Below are 10546 nucleotides of genomic sequence, written 5' to 3'. Positions count from 1 at the left end.
AATGTCTTAAATCCCTATTTTTAAAAATTTAGTTTGTTTTCCTCCTTCAAAATTTTTTCAGAGACTTATTTGCTCTTGTGTTTCATGTAGTTTACTCTTTAGTTTCTGAAAGTTTTCCCTTTTCTAATTTTTTTCTTGAACTCATCATCTTTTTTCATATCTTCCTTTTATTAAATCAGTTCATTTCTGAATCTTTCATTCTAAATTTTGCCTTGCTTATATACTTTTATGTTTTTTTTAAAGCTCATTTTGATGTTATGCATTGTCTTTATGAGCACATATTTCTGGCATATTTTCCATATTTATAGGGCTGTTATTTCTACACATTAGTCCATTTATATTTTATTCTATCAATAATTTTATATAGGATTAAACTATGGACCTCTACGGTTGTTCATGATACTTGAATTGGGGCAGAACTGCTTTCCTAACTTCATGACTCAAGGGATTCTTTCTCTGTGGTTTTTGAAAAATAATGAAAAAAAAATGGCCTCGAACTTTCTGTTCCTCTTCCTACTTTTAACTAGACTTTCTCTTTCCTTTGCCCCACATTTCTCCCTTGTCATCAAATTGAGTTCTTCCAGCAGTATCTCCTTAATTTGTAAAGCCAATATACCGTCAGGGATACCCTGGGGGTCCTGAGACCCTTCCAAGATTCTTGTAAGGTTAAACTTTTTTTATATTATAATACTAAGGTATTATCTGCATTTTCACTCATGAATGTACAGTGGAACTTTCCAGAGGCTGTGTGATATTTGACACCTTGAAGTATGGATTATATGCAGAAGCAGCTGGCTATAAGAATTCAGCAGTCTTCTATGAAATCAGGCCTGAAATATACTTGGAAAGAATTTAAAGTCATGCTACATTAGTCAGCTTTTTATCACTGTGACGAAATATCTGAGAAAATCAACTTAAAGAAGGGCAGTTACTTTGGCTTATGGTTTCAGAGACTTTGGTTCATTACTGCCTGATCCCATGACTTGGTGCCAGGGCAGCACGGAGCTTCATGGTGGAAGTGCGAGGCAGAGGAGGTCAGTTCATCCCATGGCAGCAAGACTGCAGAGGGAGGGACAGAGACAGAGAAAAGGGGCCCAACATCCCCCTCTAAGGCACACTCCAGGGACCTAATATCTCCACTAGGGTCACATCTGACAGGTTCCACCACCTCCCAGTAGCACCACAGGCGCAGTATATAATGTCATTTTTCTCACGGATTTTTTTTTGTTTTAGAATATATAGTTATTTTTCATAAAGGTATTTATGCTAACAAGTCCTGAATGAGTTCATTATATTCTTTTAAATGAATTACTATTTTAGACTTGTTTTAATTTTTAGCATATAAATATCAATAGAATAATGCACATAAGCAAAACCTCTCTGAGGAATGGATTCGGTTTTAGAAGAGTAAAGGGGTCCTGAAATAAAGTGAGGACTGCTGCAGTAGGAGCTGTTGGTGTGTGTGTGTGTGTGTGTGTGTGTGTGTGTGTGTTTCTGTTCTGTGTCCTTGCTGACTTTCTGTCTAGCACTTCTATTATATGCTGAGCGTGGCATGTTAAAGTTTCCAGCTATAAATTGTGGACTTATCTATTTCTCCTTTTTTCTTTATCAGTTTTTGCTTCATGTATTTTGAAGCTCTGTTACTTGGGTGTACGTAGCGTCTCTGAGAAAGTGATCTATCATTGTGCAATGTCTGCTAATTGTCTTTGTTCTAAACTGTACTTTGTATGATACAAATCTCTGCTTTTTTAAAAAACTAATATTTGAGCCAGGCACAGTGGTGCACACCTATAACCCCAGCTACTCTGGAGGCTGAGGCAGGAGAATTGCAAGTTCAAAGCCAATCTCGGCAATTTAGCTCATTTAGTTTAAAAATTTTTTAAATAAATAAATAAAAAGGGCTGGGGATGTAGTTCAATGGTAGAGCACCCCTGAGTTTAATCCCTGGTAACACACACACACACATACACACACACACACACACACACACACACACACAATTTGCATGATGTAGTTTTTTAAATGGTGTTACTTCTAATCTAGGTATGACATTGTTTAGTGAATTCTTAGAGATAGCATGTTGTTAATAATGTTCTTTAATAATCCACTTTGCCAATTTGTCTTTTACATCATTTGAATTTGATTATTGGTATATTACAGCTTAGGTTAGTTTTTTATGGGAGGGTATGGGGAATTGATCTCAGGGGCACTCGACCACTGAGTCACATCCCCCGCTCTATTTTGCCTATTTTGTATTTTAGTTAGAGACAGGGTATCACTGAGTTGTGGAGTGCCTTGCTTTTGCTGAAACTGGCTTTGAAGTGATGATCCTCCTGCCTCAGCCTCCTGAGCTGCTGGGATTACAGGCATGTGCCACCATGCCCAGTTTAGGGTAGCATTTTTATTATGTGTGTTCTGCTTGCTTTCTGTGTTTCTCATTCCTCTGTTTCCTTTCTTAATTTCTTGTGTTCAAGGAAAATGTAAAATTCCATCTTGACATATTTGGTTTGAGTGAATCACTTTCCTAGTGATTGCGCTAGGTCTTACACATATATATATATATATATATATATATATATATATTTTTTTTTTTAGAGAGAGTGAGAGAGGAGAGAGAGAGAGAGAGAGAGAGAGAGAGAGAGAGAGAGAGAGAATTTTTATTATTTATTTTTTAGTTCTCGGCGGACACAACATCTTTGTTGGTATGTGGTGCTGAGGCTCGAACCCGGGCCGCACGCATGCCAGGCGAGCGTGCTACCGCTTGAGCCACATCCCCAGCCCAGGTCTTACATATATTTAAATGTAACTCAGAACAGTCAATTGGTATTGATGTTTAACTATTTTGAACGAAGCAGAAAAATCTTACTTCCATAATGTCCCCATGCCTTCCCTAGAGTTTGTTTGTTTGGTTTTTTTTTTAAACTGGGGATTGAACTCAGAGGTGCTCTACCACCGAGTTATATCCTCATCCCTTTTTAAAAAAATTTATTCTGAAGCCAGGCACGGTGGCACATGGCCGTAACCCTAGAGACTTAGGAGGCTGAGGCAGGATGATCACAGTTCAAGGCCAGCTTCAGGAACTTAGCAAGGCCTTGTATCAAAAAAATAAAAATAAAAAATAAAAAGGGCTGGGGATGTAGTTCAGTGGTTAAGCACCCCTGGGTTCAATCCTGTGTACCAAAATTATTATTATTATTTTTTAAAATTTGAGACAGGGTCTGACTAAATTGCCCAGGCTGGCCTCAAACTTGCCCTCCTCCTGCCTCAGTCTCCCGAGTTGCTAGGATTATAGGCAAGCACCACGCAGCTGGCTCCTCCCTAGTTTTAAAATATAATTGGCTTAGGTATTTCATTTATAGACATAAACACCACATCAGAGAGTGTTATAACTTTTACCTTAATCATTGAGTATGATTTAATATTATATTTATTATGAGGACAGTCCATCATATTCACTCATCCCAATGTTCTTTTTCTTTTCAGAGGTTCCAGGTATTCTGGTATCATTTGATTTTGTCTAGAGAACTCCCTTTAACTATTCTTTAATTAGGTAGTTACTTATGAACATTTATGAAATTATCCTCAAAAAATACACTATCACACTGAATTCAGCAGCATTTAAAAAGGATTATTCACCATGACCAAATGGATTTTATTCCAGAAATGCAAGGATGGTTCAACATTAAAACAAACTTATCGACAGGGCTGGGGATGTAGCTCAGTTGGTAGAGTGGTTGCCTTGAATGCATAAGGCCCTGGGTTCAATCCCCAGCACCACAAACAAACAAACAAACAAACAGACAGACAAAACACATATCAACAAAATACAAAATATACCACATTACAGAACGAAGGGGGGAAATCCCACATGGCCATTTCAATCAATGAAGGGAAAAGTATTTGAGAAAATTTGACACTCTTTAATCATAAAAACACTAAAATAACTAGGAATAGAAGGAAACTACCTTGATAAAATAAAATCTATACATGAAAACCCCATAGCAAACATCATACTAGTTGGGGAAAGACTGAAAGCTTTTCCTCTAAGATCAGGAAGAAGGCGAGAATGCTTACTTTTACTACCTTTATTCAAGATAGTAGGGGGAATTGGGCCTGGTGATGCATACCTGTACTTCCAGCTATTCCTGAGTAGACAGATACACGAAGCCTATGTCTGACACCATTTTGTGCTTCTATAACAGAATATCTGAAGTGGGGTAGCTCATAAACAACGTTTCTCACAATTCTGGAGGCTGAGAGGGCCCAGATCAAGGCGCTGGCCTCAGGTAAGAACTTCTCTCTGTTTCCAAGGCAGAGCCTTGAACACCGCCTCCTCTGAGGGGGAGGAACACGTGCTCACATGACAGAAGGTGAATGGACCAAAAGAAAGACTAAACTCGCTGTGTGAGGCTTCTGTTATAACAACAGTGATCCATTCACAAGGGCAGAGTCCTCGTGACCAAATCATCTCCTAAAGGGCCCCACCTACACTGCTGCATTGGGATTAAGTTTCCAAATCTGAAATTTCAGGAACACAAACATTCACACCATTCCATCCCACCCTGACCCCCCAATCAGATCCCAACAGCCTTAAGAGTCTTAACTCATTACAGCATTAACTTGAAAGTAATGTTTATAGTCTTTTCTAAGTCAGGTAGAGGTGAGACTCAAAGTACAATTCATCCTGAGGCAAACTGCTCTCCAGCTGTGAGCCTATGATCTAAGTTATGTACTTCCAAACCACAGTGGTGGGAAATGCATTGGATACATATTCCCATTCCAAAAAGGGAGCAAGAGGAAAGAAGGAAAGAGTAATAGGAGCCAAATAAATCTAAACCAACAGATAAACAATATTCAATTATGAGGCTTGAGAATAATCTAGACTCCATATTCTGCTTTCTAGACACACCGGGGTAAGTATTGGTCCCCCAAGGCCAGACAGTCCACCCCATGTCCTTACTGTGCTCAGCTGGTGGCTGGGAGCTCTTATAGGTTTCATGGACAGCCTTCCTCCCATAATTCCATTATACAGGTTCCTAGTGGGGACACTGCGGTGGCTCTGGCCCTGTAGCAGGTCTTTACCAGGCCTGGAGGCTCTCTGAAGCATCCTTTGGAAGCCACGCCCCACACCTTACATTCTGTGGGCCTGCAGAATCAGCCCCACGTGAACCCTGCAGAAGTTCACGGCTTGGGCCTTCTTGAGCCATGGCCCAGCAGCACTGGAGCCCACTGGATCCTAACCAGGGTGGATGAAGAGCTCTGTGCCGGAATGTGAGCAGCAGAGACCTGAGGTGACCTTGGGCAGCATGCCTCAAAGTCCTCCAGGCATCCTGGTCACCTTCCTGAAACTGTTCTATCCCCAAGGCTCTAGTACTCTGGGCCAGTGACAGGCATGGCTGCCAGAAAGATCTTGGAAATGCTCCCCGCACCCAGCTTTTTTTTTTTTTCCTGCAGTAGGAGTAATGAATCCAGGGGACCTCTACCACTGAGCTACACACCCAGCCCTTTTTATGTTTTATTTAGAGACAAGGTCTTGCCAAAGGCCTGTGCACTACCTGGTCTCCCTTTGCTTTTTTTAAAAAGTATTTTTATTTTAGCTGTAGGTGGACACATACCTTTATTTATTTTTATATGATGCTGAGAATCGAACCCAGTGCCTCACACGTGCTAGGCAAGCACTCCATCAATGAGCTACAGCCCCAGCACCAGTCTTCCTTCTGACCATAATCTCCTTATCAAATGGCTACTTGGCCACACGCTTGATCTTCTCTCAGTCATTACACAGCCAGGCTGTTGGCTTTGCAATTCTTTGCTTTCTGCTTCCCTTTTCATTAGGAATTCTGTCCTTAAGTCATTTCTTTCTTTCATGAGCAATTATGCCACACAGCAGCCTGAATACTTTGCTTAGAAATTTCTTCTGCCAAATATTCTAGTTCATCTTTCTTTAAATCTGCCTTCTACAAAGTAGACCTAGGACACAGATATAATTCTGCCAAGTTCTTTGCTACTTTGTTGCAAGGATGGCCTTTCTCCTTGTTTCCAATAAGATATTCCTCATTTCCATTTAAGACTTCATCAGAATGATCTTAACTGTTCATATTTCTACCAACATTCTGATCACAACCACTACAATAATATCTAAAAATGAGGCTACCATGTTTCTCCTGAGCCCTTACCAGAATTGTTTCAAACAAATGCTGTCTACAGCATTCAAATTCTGCTACCCCTTTCTTTCCTTTTCTTTCCCTTCCTTCCTCTTTCACTCTTTTGCTCCCTCCCTTCCTCTTTTTCTTTCTTCTTTACTTCCTAGAATTCACTTCTAAACTGCTCTGCATTCTACCCATTACCTAGACCCAAAGCTACTTTGGTTTTGGTACTTGTTATTGCAACACCCCACTCACCTGGAACCAATTTCTGTCTTAATTCGTTTTGTACCACTATAACAGAATACCTGAAACTGAGCAATTTATAACAGAAATTTATTACTCACAATTCTCAAGTCTGCAAGGTCAAGATCAAGATGCTGGTATCTGGCAAGGGCTGCTCTGTTACCAAGATGGTACCCTGAATGCTGTCCTCTGGAGAGGAGGAATACTGTATCTCCACATGGCAGAGAGCAAAAAATGACCAAACTCCTTCTATTAGGCCTTTTGTGATGGCATTAGTTCATGATGGAGTTCTCATGATCTAAACACCTCCCAAAAGGTCACCCCTGTTGTTACCTTGGGACTGAGTATCTAACACATGAATTTTGGGGGCACATTCAGACCAGAGGAGCTTGGCTCCTAGACAGGGGGATGAGTGGGTGACTAAACAATTCCTATGTCTCCCCAGCATCAGCCTAGGCCCGAGCACACAGGAAACACAAATCTGTAACTGAGAGAATGTAAGCTTCGTAATGCTCTCTCAAATTTGTGTTGGAAATCTGTGAGCATACAGGATCTGTTGGAAAATAACTGATCTAATCATGACCTTACTAAACTTTAGGAAATGTCATCCACCAGGCTCAGGAACATTAAGTTTAATATTAGGTGAACCATATGAAATGGCCAATTATTTGGCAATTTCTTGTTACCTATGAAAATTAAATATGGGCCAGTCTAAATCAAAGTCTGCTTATTGATTTATTTATTTTTGGTAACAGGGCATTGAACCACTGAGCCAGAACCCCAGCCCTTTTTATTTTTTGAGATAGTCTTGCTAGGTTGCTTAGGGCCTTGCTAAGTTGCTGAGGCTGGCTTTCAACTTGAGATCCTCCTGCCTCAGCCTCCAGAGCCACTAGGATTACAGGTATGTCCACGCCTAACGAAGCTTGCTTATTTTTGAGAAAGAAAATAATAAAGCAATTCATTAAATCAAAACCCAATGGTCAGGCTGGGGATGTGGTTCAAGTGGTAGCGCGGTTGCCTAGCATGTGTGAGGCACTGGGTTCGATTCTCAGCACCACATAAAAATAAAGATATTGTGTCCACCTAAAACTAAAAATTAAAAAATAAATAACAACAACAACAACAAACCCAATGGTAATGCGAAAAACTACAATCTAATGGTTAGGTAAGAATCCATCCTAAAAATATGTCACCCCCAAACAGGAAAGCTTAAGGATAAGACATCTTTTCCTTTTAATCAAGAAAGAAGCAAAGGTTTAACAACCTTCTCTCACTGTATAAATTGTAGTGGGTTCATGAAATTTTTTAAGTACAAAAGGTGTTGTGACATTTAAATCTTATTGGGATATTATTTTTAGTGACTGGATGACTTAGAATGAAGACTCATCAAGTTCTACTACTGAGTCCATTGTGCTTATACATTGATTTTATTGTCAGTAGTGGGCTAACTGGAAATCAACTTATGCCTAAAAGCATATTTAAAAAATAATAACACAGCATCAAGGAGCAGATTTTGTTGAATTTCTTTCTGGCCACTTTGTTTCTGTAAACAATTTTCAGCCATTTAGCATTGAGAGGATTCCTGAAGGTAATGTGCTAATCTTGGGCCACATTCATAAAAACAAAAAGCACAAAGAAATATTATTCTTGATTTACCTGCTCTGCTAATTTGGAACAAGGGTCCTAGGAGAAAACCCTTTTAATCACTTTTAATCAACGCTTAACAACATTTTGGGGGTTTGAGATGTCAAGAAATTAGGACATGCACTCTGTCTGTAACACACTGCCCCTGAATATCCTTTTAGACATCTTAGACAATAGTCTGAAATGGCATCCAAGCTTATCAGCAAGCATTCTCCATTTAAGAGAAAATGGAGACACTCTTATGAGTGTGATCAGAACATGACTATTTGATAAAATAGAAAATATCTAAGACTATTTTCATGAAATCTGGAGTGGCACAGCTGGGAAGCTGGTTGAGAACATGATGAAGTAAAAATCAGCATATTTGTAAGTTACGCAAATAAATGAAGCTCTACCACCAGCAGTGATTCCTCCCAAAAGGCATCAGCAAGTTCACCGAAGTAGGAAAAAACAAGTGGCAAAGGAATCACTTACCTCTAAATGCAACATGCCAGAGACCTTCACACGTTAGGAACAGAGCTGGCTCAGCATTTCCCTAGAGCAGAAGATGTGTCCAGTTTCCACCCCAGTTACGGACAATAGGTACTCTCTAATGCCATCGATGAATTGAATGCTTGAAGGGACTTTGAGGACCCTGTGGGTGCTCTGGGCTGGGCAGCTGCTCCTGATTAAAAGCCGAATAGGCAGGCAGCATGAGCAGGGAGGAGGGTGTAGTGGGCGTCCGTGAGACTTGATGCCTTTTATCATATAAATATGAATAATGCCTTTGTCAAAGTGTATCAAGAGAATTGAGGGACTTCATGTGGTTGGCCTATGTAGTAAGTTCCTAATGTGTATGTGCTCTCAACCTTCTGATTTCTGTTAAGCTGAATTTTATAACGTTAAAACTTCTCCCAATATGTGAGATTCTAGCCTTTGGGCTAAAAAGAACTCATCTATTCAAATACAGGAAGGCAGGAATTTTATTGGCCTGGAGATTTCCCTCAACCATTCCTTTTAGAATTCATCCTCCATCCTTGGTCATTGTGAACCAACTACAAGATGGAGTTGGGACTAACTAGAGTTTGGCTAGCTGACTGCTCCGTCTACAACTCAATCTACCCATCAGATAATGGAAGGGTAAAACCTTGTCTTTATGGTTAGGGTATGCGTGATGCCAAGAAGCGCCAAGGAAAACAAGTACAAGACGAGGTTATGGGTTTTTCTTTTCACTTTTATTCAAATAAATACAACACTTGTACATAGCTAGTGTACCTGGATTTCCAGATGTGCAGTGCTGTGGTCAAAACACGACTATTCAATAATTTGAAACAAGTACTTTGGACACACAGGCAAATAGCTGGTTTTTTGGTCAAAAAAAGACAGGAAAAAAAGCGCTGTGGTGTCACTTGCCCACTGAGGTTGATGGAGGCAAGGACAAGCATTTTTTTTGGTAAAAATCTTATTTTTATACTGTAACTCTGGATAAAATGCGATTGCTTCCTTTCCTTCTTTCCAAGGGTAGGCACTTGCAACATGGGACACTTCAGGAGTGGGCAAGCCTGTTTGTCAATGGCTGTTGGATTTGATTTACTAAGAAAATTCAAACAGTGTGGAAGAAGACCGCAGCTAGCCTTTGCCATTGGAGTTGGTGAGACTGATAATGATTAAAATATTTTCTGATGTGCTAGACCCATAATTCAGAAATGAAGGAGATAGAGAAATTTCATTCATTTTAAATTAGTCTTGCTTCCCCTGAAATTCCATCTTGAAAATTAAGTAGTAGATTCTTTAGTTTGAAACTGGTCTGATTAATATGACTTTTGCTCAAAAAGTTAATATCCTTTCTATGGCTTGGCCTTTGTTACTCCCATATATTAATTTATATAAATAAAAATTATGGCTTCAAGCGCTGATTGATAGTTTGGCCTATAAGACACGAGTTTGGGCAGCCACCCTTTCTTATCTGAAGCCAGTTAGGATGAATGCAACCTGGGATCAAATTCAATTTCAAAACTAATTCTCATAGTAAAAAAGCGGCCAAAGACAGAGGCCTGAGACAAGTGGGCCTGTGAAAGCCCACACACCATTTGGGAGTGTGGGGCCTGTGTCGGGCCATTGTCTGTGTGGATGGGGTATTAGCACAAGCAGGCCCGCCCAGCCCTGACCGCTTCTGGCTCCGAGTCGCCTTTGCAGAGAGGTTGTCGGAACTGGAGAGAGCAGGGCTGGCATGGAGCCCTGCCCCAGCACGACTGTGCTTTCTGAGGAGTCCCTAGGAGGACAAAGGCAAGTCCTGCTCCTTAGCAACTTCCCACACTGCCCACTCTGATCCCACTTCCTCTGTGAGGTGTGATTTGGCTCAGCAGGAACTCAGGGAGTGGGAATAAGGCCTGGTATGTGGAGAATTGCTCCTGCTTCCTGCGACGGCCAAGGCTGAGAGGTTATCTGGGAGCCCAACAAAGGGCAAGCCCACTTTCTACAAGTAAAAAAATCACAGTCACTTCACAGTCTATCCACTAAAGTAAAACTAAATC

General features: G+C 40.5%; 1 non-coding gene across 1 annotated transcript; it reads left to right on the top strand.

Annotated features, from left to right (window-relative positions):
- The first annotated feature begins 3706 nt into the window (after positions 1–3706).
- Positions 3707–3780, top strand: Trnas-uga (transfer RNA serine (anticodon UGA)). The gene has a single exon. It is a non-coding gene; the product is annotated as a tRNA-Ser (tRNA).
- Positions 3781–10546: the final 6766 nt, after the last annotated feature.

Source organism: Urocitellus parryii, chromosome 13, assembly GCF_045843805.1.
Source record: "Urocitellus parryii isolate mUroPar1 chromosome 13, mUroPar1.hap1, whole genome shotgun sequence".
NCBI lineage: Eukaryota > Metazoa > Chordata > Mammalia > Rodentia > Sciuridae > Urocitellus > Urocitellus parryii.
Note: the sequence above shows the minus strand (reverse complement) of the source record. Positions and strands in the feature narration are given on the sequence as shown.